Source organism: Microtus ochrogaster, chromosome 19, assembly GCF_000317375.1.
Source record: "Microtus ochrogaster isolate Prairie Vole_2 chromosome 19, MicOch1.0, whole genome shotgun sequence".
In the NCBI taxonomy this organism is placed as follows: Eukaryota; Metazoa; Chordata; class Mammalia; order Rodentia; family Cricetidae; genus Microtus; species Microtus ochrogaster.
This window is the reverse complement of record NC_022021.1, coordinates 54,189,306-54,198,893: the sequence shown is the minus strand read 5'-3', so window position 1 is coordinate 54,198,893 and position 9,588 is coordinate 54,189,306. Positions and strand designations below refer to the sequence as shown.

Here is a 9,588-nt window from a genome sequence, read left to right as displayed (position 1 = left end):
GCCCAGCCTAAAAGTACTTATTTTGAAAGCAAGAAGACCTGAGTAGTTATGTTTCCAGAGTCCATGTTTAAAAAGTCAGGCATGATAGCATGCTTGAAGTCGGCACTTGGGGGAGGCAAACACAGTAAGATCCTTGGGGCTTGCTGTCCAACCTACCTAGTCTGCTTACCAAATTTCAGATCATTGGGAGACTCTGTCTCATAAGCAAAGAAACCCGCACACAGAACAAACAAATCTGGTGCATAGCAACTTGGGTGTTGTCACCTAAGGCTTTCTGGCTTCAACACAAGTTGTTTGCGCTTCTAAAAAAATTGGAAATAGTTTTGTAATTAGAAATACATTGAGGTGTGAGGTGATTCCATCTTAAACCTGTAAGAATGGCCAAGATAAAAAACACTAATGACAACTTATGCTGGAGAGGTTGTGGGGTAAAGAGAACACTCCTGCATTGCTGGTGGGAATGCAAGCTGGTACAGCCCCTTTGAATATCAGTGTGGCGATTTCTCAGATATTAGGAAATATTCCTTCCTCAAGACCCAGTAATACCACTTTTGGTATATATTCAAAGGATGCTCAATAGTGCCACAAGGACATGTTCTTAGAAGCACTGTTTGTCATAGCCAGAACCAGGAAACAACCTAAATGCCCTTTGACCAAAGAATGAATAAGGAAAATGTGGTACATTTACACAGTGGAGTACTACACAACAAAAAAAAAAATAGCGACACTTTGAAATTTGCAAGCAGATGAATGGAGCTAAAAAACATCATTTTGAGTGAGGTAACCCAGACACAGAAAGACAATTATCATTTGTACTCACTCATAAGTGGTTTTTAAACATAAAGCAAAGAAAAACAGTTTACAAATCACAATCCCAGAAGAGCTAGACAACAATGGGAAGTAGAAAAAGACAAGATATCCTGAGTAAATTGGGAGCATGGGAACCTTGGGAGAGGGTTAAAGGGCAAGGGAGAGGCAAGGAGGGGAGGAGAGAAAAATGGAGAGCTCAATAAATAAATAATAAAAACAACAAAAAAATTACATGAGATGTTACAATCTTGGCTAAGCAGCACAGGGCCCTGATATTATCAAAATGTATTTAGTTACATTCTTTTGAGTTATAGGAAGTCATTCAACCTTATTCTTTCACTTTTGTGAGTTTTTTTCGATGCCATGGCACAAATAGAAATGTTTATGGAAAGCCCCAGTATGGCATTTTAAAGCGGAGATGGCAGTCTGTAATGAAGTCAGAATACAGTTAGCAAATACAGGAGACCAGCTTGTAGGCCAAGCAGTAGCCAGTTCTGAGTACTTGTCTGGTCCCATGCCCTTCCCTAACAGGCTCCCCAGATTTGTATTGTAATCATTTCCTTGGTGGTGGTGGCATTTTTACATCATAAATGATGGCTTAGCTTGATCTGTTTTTCAACTCTATATATCGTACAGTATGATTTTCATACATCTCACTTAAAGTCTTAATAGTAGAATTTACCTGTGTTGTTTGGTGTGCCTGTAATTTGTTGGTATTTTTTGATGCTTCCCTGTTTAATAGAAATACAGTGTGCCCCAGTAGGAACAATTTAAAAAATAAAAAGCAAAATTAATTTTAATTCCATTTTCTGATTTGTTTTACCAAATATTCAACAAAAATATGGTTATTTTTTAGATCACTATCATACTTACTTTAGGTTTTTAATATTATTTTGTAAGTAGATTTCAGTATTTCCCTCTTAATGAATCAGTATGATTTTATACAGTTAGGATAAGTTGTCAAATGACAAACAGTACCAGTAGTTCAAAATGTTTTAGGTGCCAGTGATGGTGTGAAGGGTGTGTGTGCGTGCGTGTGTTTTTGTAGGCTGGCAAGATATTTCTTATAATCATTTGGGGAAGTTTATATTTTTGTGTGAAGGCTGAAATTTGGTGTCTGTTTCATGCTTACAACACCCCCAATTATTGTGAAGTTTTACTCTACTCTTTTTGAGGGATCCAGCTCCCAAATAAATTACACACGGAGGCTTATTCTTAGTTATAAAAGCCTGGCCTTAGGTTAGCTAATTATCCCAACTACTGTTTGCCTCTGGGTTTTTTTCCTCTTCTTTATGTCTTACTTTCCTTCTTCGTAGCTGGCTGGGTGACTGGGTGGCTGGCCGCTGACATCCTCCTCCTTGTTCTCTTGCTCCTCCTCTTCCTAGGTTCTCCTATTTATCCTCTCTGCCTGCCAGCCCCACCTATCCTTGCTTCTGCTTAGCCATTGGCCATTCAGCTCTTTATTAGGACCATCAGGTGTTTTTGAGACACACTGTAACACAGCTTCACAGAATTAAACAAATGCAACAGGAACAAAAGTCACACACCTGAAAATAATATTCCCCAACACCCTGTCACCCTGCAAGTCTGTAGCCACAGTGGCTGTTGATTACCAGATGACAACACATTGCGTTGGTGTATTCTGGGTGTGAGACCGCCAGAGAATGGCACTGTTTATCTGTCCACTCCACCGATGCTGGGCCGTGTTTACAGTAGAGCTGCTTAGGAACATTCCTTCAGGAGTCTCCGGTACTGTGCCTGTGGTTTTTATGTCAGAGGCAAATTCACAGTCACGTTTCTTCTGGCACTCCCCATGTCAGGCTCTGCTTTGTTTAAGTGGCTGTCAGGTGGTGTGGGAAGCGTTTTACCTGGAAGAGGCCGACACTGCTAAATGGCAGGCTTGTGCACAACTGTGCTGCAGAACCACCTGCGACCCACAGAAAACACTTGCATTCAAGAGCTTCTCAAGTAGGCTTCCAACCTATAGCGGCCTCTTTCTGTCCCTTGCTGCTGAAAATTCAGATCACCCAAGAGGCTGCCCATTTAGGGCAGTGGTTCTCAACCTGTGAGGCACCCCCTCTTTGGGCCAAACAGTCCTTTCACAGTGATTGTATATCAGATATCCTACCTATCAGATTACATTATGATCCAATTCATTACAGTAGCAAAATTATAGTTTATGAAGTAGCACTGAAATAATTTTGTATCTGGAGGTAGGTGGGTCACCACAACATGGGGAACTGTATTAAAGGGTCGCAGCTTTAGGAAGGTTGAGAACCACTGATTTAGGGCTTTTTATTAATGTTCAGTGGACATTGACACATAGGATGTAGTTCCTTTTTTCTGTTTTATTTTTCCTTAATTCAAATAACCTATTAAAGTCACTTTGTTCTCTCAGTTTCAGTTTAACCAGAAGTCCCATCAACAACTATATATTTGATGTATTTATCTTGCTTTGAAGGTTAACAGCTCCCTAGTTTTCTTACCATATTGAAATTGTGTTCCGAATGAAGTCTTGCAAACTATCATTACTGGCAGGAATGTTTTCACATGACACTTCTTTCAGAATTTCGGAGGTTGTGTTTAAGGGACACTTCTTTCAGAATTTCTAAGGTTGTGTTTAAGGGAACTAGGAAGAACAGTGAGGTTTGCTTGGAATCTAATTTTCAGAGAATTTTGTATGAGAAAAGCTCTTGAGAGACGAGAACCGAGTGGTTTGTACTACAGCTATTTAATTTCTCCCCAGTTTGGGCCTGGAAGTGGGCCATTTACCCAAGCTGTCTACCTCCTTTCTCTCTAACGTGACAATGTTCAAGAAGGTAAGAACAGGCCATAGCCTTATATGATGAAATGGGAAATGTATTCTCTGGAGGCCCTAACTTTAGCTGTTAGATTAATGACTTGGTAGAGGGTGGAATTAAAAATTATTTGACCACGTGGTCTCACCTGCCTTCAAACATCTGTACATAAAACACTCTCTTTTCAAATTAAATCTTTTTTTCAAAACAGTACTTTTTGTATGGTTTTGTGCTTATATTTTTTCATTAGAGAAAAATGCCTTAAATATTGGGGTGATTTAATTTTTCTCTAAGGGGAAGTATCACTTTTAACCGAGAGAGAAATAGGGTCAATATAGAATTTAGATTAAATTATTTTGACCAGTTTTATGATAACATGGCTTAGCTTATCTGTGTCCTTTTGGAAAGAAAGTATGACTCAAATTAATCTTTTGTTTTATTTTTTGAGACAGGGTTTCTTTGTAGCTTTGGAGCCTGTCCTGGAACTTGCTCTGTAGACCAGGCTGGCCTTGAACTCACAGAGATCCCCCTGTCTCTGCCTCCCTAGTGTTAGAATTAAAGGCATGTGCCACCACAACCCAGCTAAAGTAACAGAATTTTTTAATTTTTTTTTCTGTTTCTTGTGAATTTACTTGATGCTTCTTAAAATCTGTTTCTTTGGAAGAAGACTCCAGAAAATGGAAAGATCTCCCATGCCCTTGGGTAGGTAGAATTAGCATTGCAAAAATGGCAATCTTACCAAAAGCAATCTACAGATTCAATACAATGCCCATCAAAATCTCATCAGAATTCTTCACAGACCTCTAAAGAACAGTACTCAATTTCATATGGAAAAGCAAAAAACCCAGAATAGCCAAGACAATCCTTTACAATAAAGGAACTTCTGGAAGCATCACAATCCCTGACTTCAAACTCTACTATAGAGCTACAGAACTGAAAATAGCCTGGTATTGACATAAAAACAGACAGAAGGACCAATGGAGCTGAATCAAAGACTCAGATACAATCCACACACCTACGAACACCTGGTTTTTGACAAAGAAGCAAAAAATATAAATTGGAAAAAAACCCATATTCAACAAACGGTGCTAGCATAACTGGATATCAACATGTTGAATAATGAAAATAGATGCATATCTATTGCCATGCACAAAACTCAAGTCCAGATGGATCAAAGACTTCAACATAAAGCCAACCACACTGAACCTCATAAAAGAGAAAGTGGGAAGAAGTACGCTTGAACGCATTGGCACAGGAGACCACTTCCTAAATATAACCCCAGTAGCACAACACTGAGAGAAACAGTGAATAAATGGGACCTCCTGAAACTGAGAAGCTTCTGTAAAGTAAAGGACATGGTCAGCAAGGAAACAATGGCAGCTTACAGAAAGGGAAAAGATCCTCACCAACCCCACATGGAACAGAGAGCTGATCTCTAAAATATATTAAAAAAAAAGTCAAGAAATCAGTCATCAAAAGAACAAATAATCCATTAAAAAATGGGATACAGACCTAAATAGAGAACTCTGAACAGAGGAATCTAAAATGGCTGAAATACACTTAAGGAAAATGTTTGATATCCTTAGTCATCAGAGAAATGCAAATCAAAACAACTCTGAGATTCCATCATATGCCTGTAAGATTGGTCAAGATCAAAAACACTGATGACAACTTATGCTGGAGAGGTTGAGGGGTAAAGAGAGCACTTCTCCATTGCTGGTGGGAATGCAAGCTGGTACAGCCCCTTTGGATATCAGTATGACAATTTCTCAGAAAATTAGGAAACAACCTTCCTTAAGATCCAACAATACCACTTCGGGTACATACCCAAAGGATTCCACAGGGACATGTGCTCAGCTATGTTCATAGCAGCTTTGTTTGTTATAGCAAGAACCTGGAAACAACCTAAATGCTCCTCGACCAAAGAATGGATAAGGAAAATGTGGTACATTTACACAATGGAGTACAACACAGCCGGAAAAAAACCCAGCATCTTTAAATTTACGAGTAAATGGATGGAGCTAGAAAACATCATTTTGGGTGAAGTAACCCAGACCCAGAAATTTCTGACAATTATCATGTGTACTCACTCATATGTGGCGTTTAGGCATAAAACAAAGAAAAGCCAGTGTACAATTCACAGTCTCAGAGAACCTAGACAACAATGAAGACACTAAGGGGGACATACATGCGTCTAATCTACATGGAAAGTAGAAAAAGACAAGCTCTCCTGAGTAAATTGGTAGCATGGGGACCATGGTAGAGGAAGGTAGGGGTGTGTCGGAGGTTTCTTGTTCGTTCCCAGCTGCTCAGACCCACAGTAATCGCATAGAAACTTTAAAACACTGCTTGGCCAATACCTTAAGCTTCTTTCTAGCTAGCTTACATCTTAAATTAACCCATTTCTATTAATCTGTGTATCACCACGGCAAAGTTCCAGGGCACATCTCTCTCTTCTGGTGGCTGCATGGCATGTCACTGACTCCGCCTTCTTTCTCCCATCATTCGGTTTAGTTTTACCGCCCAGCTCTCTTCTGTCTTATCACACCAATAAATGAATGAAAGAAGCCAAAACAACTTCTTTATTCATTAATCAATAAAAACAACATATACGGAAGGTCTTTCCACACCATTTCCCCTTTTTTGTTTAAATAAAAAGGAAGGTTTTAACTTAAGCATAGTAAAATTATATATATAACAAAACAGGTATCAAGAAAGAATTAGTTACAATATTTATATTTACTTTATCTTTGATCTTAACAAAGGAAAACTATAATTATAACTTTTTATTCTTTAACTCCATCAAAGACTCCAGAAGGTTATAATATTACCTAAGTAAACAGGAAGTGCATTGTAAGCAACTTCCAAAACTTTAGAGTTGACAGAGACATCTCACTGCCTGAACAGTCACCCAAAATTCTTCTGTAACATGGGGGTCATCCAATCTTCAACTTACAGCCAATAGTATCCAGACTTTTCCATGAAGCAGGAAATTCAAAGATCTGTTCTGCCTCATAATGGTAAAGTTCATCTGTTGCTTTCTTCTGTGTCCTGCATAATGTCTGGCTGTTCTTTGATGAAACAGGAACCCTGTTTCACCTTCTTTAGGCAACTTCAGCAGTCATTTTTCTGTGGGTCCTGCATGTTTAGTTCATACAGCATATCATCAAGCAGTCCAGGCAAGAGCAGTTTCTTTTCCAAATGACTTAACAAACTCCAAGAGGAGCCTCTTTGATGCCCATCTTCCTCTTGAAGTAGATTGGTGCTGCCAGGAGCAAATGTTTCTCATAGTCATAAAAAGTTTTAAGATCTTAAGACACTTTAAATGCTATATTCTGAAGGTTTCTGAAAGATATGAAGATTATCTATCTAACTGAAACATATCTCTGTATATCTAAAAAGATAACTAACATGGCTAGAAGCTTGACTGTTATAAGATGATTATCTAGTAACCTATATTTCTTAATTATACATTGCATTTTAAATGAGTTACACAAACACAATACCTTAATCAAGTGCAGAGATATACATGAACAAAATGGGCCTCAAATTTCTGTCAATAAAACAAATTTCATACCAGTGCAAATCTTTAGCACATCCCCCTTTAAATGTAAACAAAAATTTATAAACAATATTTTGGAATTTGGGCATAGTTTTCTCCAAACTGCTTTCTTCTTTTTGTTGGGGGAAGTAATTTTTAGGAATGTTCATGGCGACCTTTCAGGGGGCTCTTGGTCCATCAAACTACATTAGTCTGGAAGGATTCCACAGGTTCTCAAAAGAAGTCAAAAGAAGACCTCTTTTCCAAAGCAACAAATCCTTAAACCCAAATTCTCTAGTCCTGATACCTTTAAAAGAAGCATGTTGGTTTAATTTAGCAGCCCATACAATGAAATGTCTCTCTGTACCTAAAAAATTCAAAGGAAATACAATAATATACATAATTCAGATTCTCTGTGTATATTTCATTTATTTTTGTTACTCTGTTACTTTTTCTATAAGTTTAATATTCATTTTATTATCTTTACTCCTTTAACCTATGACTGCCTGTGCTCTATTTCTTTAAAGACTTTGTTTTACTTTTTTCTATATTTTTTTCTCTCTCATGACTATGTTCATTTATCCAATACTGTGTCCCATTTAGAGGTCTTTTCCATCTGAATTTGTTTTTATTGTGTATCTCTAATTTTAATTATTTTCTGACTAGAAGCGCCCCCCTCTGCCCCGTTTTCAAAAAAATGCTAAGCGGGCATAGCTAGGGCCAGCATGGCTGGCTCTGCCTGTTTGCTCTGTCTCGTCCTATATTGCAGAAGCATGTTTGCTGCCTCTGAGAGCCATGTACATTGCCCCATTTTTAGGCACACAGTGGGTCTGTGTTGCCACAAGTAAGTTGTAGCACTCGGTTTACAGACCCCATTTAAATGTTCTGTAGCCGGACCTACTGAAAGAGTTAGAGTTTGTGCTGGCAGCACAACTCAGGAAGCTGCCATTTCAAAACTGTACAATTTTTTCCTGCTTCTGCTGAACCAGGAAAACCTCTCTTAAATGAGCTATGTTGTTAATCTGTGCTTAATTCTGTTATTTTGTGTCTAGAATTCCTTTCCAATCTTTCTCGTGTTTTATATGGATTTAGCTGGCACAAGGCATGCCAATTGTTGGGAGAGGTTGCTCATTCACTCAGACCCAAAATAATCACACAGAAACTATATTATTTAAAACACTCTTTTACTAATAGCTTAAGCTTCTTTCTAGCTATCTTACATCTGAAATTAACCCATTTCTATTAATCTGTGTATCACCACGTGGCTGTAGCTTACTGGCCAAGTTCTGGGACATGTCCATCTTCTCTGGTGGCTACATGGTGTCTCACTGACTCTGCCTTCTTTCTCCCAGAATTCAGTTTAGTTTTTCCTGCCTAATTCTATTCTGCCCTATCACAGGCCAAAACAGCTTTTTTTTCTTCATTAACCAATAAAACAACACATACACAGAAGGACTTCCCACACCAGAGGGGAGTGCAGAAAAATACATAGCTTGATAAAAAACAATTAGAACATGAGTCTGGCAGGAGATGGATTGAGATAGTGGGGAGTAGATATGATCAAAATGTACACAAGTATGAAAACTTGAATAAATAAAACATATCATTTAAAAAATTGTTTCTTGTTTTTCTTACTATTTTGAAATATTTTTGAAAACACTTTTATCTGAGTCATTAAACAGTGATTTCATATTCCTTACACAGTAATCTCTGTATTACAGTACAGTTGCAGTAACTTGTACATGGTGATTCATCCATTCACAGGCAATGGTGTGGGCATTGGTCATGGTAGTACTTGTCAGGTCTTATTTCATTGTATTTCCTATATGACTTTATGATGCTACTATCTTACCAAGGAGATTATATTTTTAAGCAAACTTTGATTTTATCTTTATAGCCTAATAAATTTCTACCTTCAATACTGTTCTTTAAAAAAAAAGCATCTTTGCTAAGTTCTTAGCTATGGATTTATTGACTTTTGAGCACTAACTCCCCCCTAGTCATGTGACTTGTTTCTTATTAAAGGAGGTGTTCTAGCTAGGTGTGATGGTGTGTGCTATAATTTCAGTTCCCTAAAGAGGCAGAAGCAGAATTGCAACTTTGAGGCCAGCCTGGTCTATATGCATAGCAAGATTCAGTCTCAGAGCACACTCTGAAGGAGGTAGTGTTCTACATTGGCAAATTGTGGCCAAAGGACAGAATATTGAACTTGAGAACTAGAGGCCTAGAGTTTAGTATTGACTTTGGCATGTATTGCCCCATTGACTGGGTGGAACATGTTTTCTCTAATTCTTAAAATGTTTGTCATCTTTTATGACAGCTTTAGAAAAGAAATTATATCAATATACATGATAATAGTAAAAAGATATTCATCCTGATTTCATTGGAACACTCATACCATAGTTTGGAAGAGAGCAAAGGGCTGACAAGATGATTCAG

General features: G+C 38.0%; 1 protein-coding gene across 2 annotated transcripts in view; it reads left to right on the top strand.

Moving 5' to 3' along the window:
- The window catches only part of Zswim6 (zinc finger SWIM-type containing 6), a 70,638-nt gene that overhangs the window by 1,274 nt on the left and 59,776 nt on the right, over nt 1–9,588 (top strand). The window lies entirely within an intron of this gene.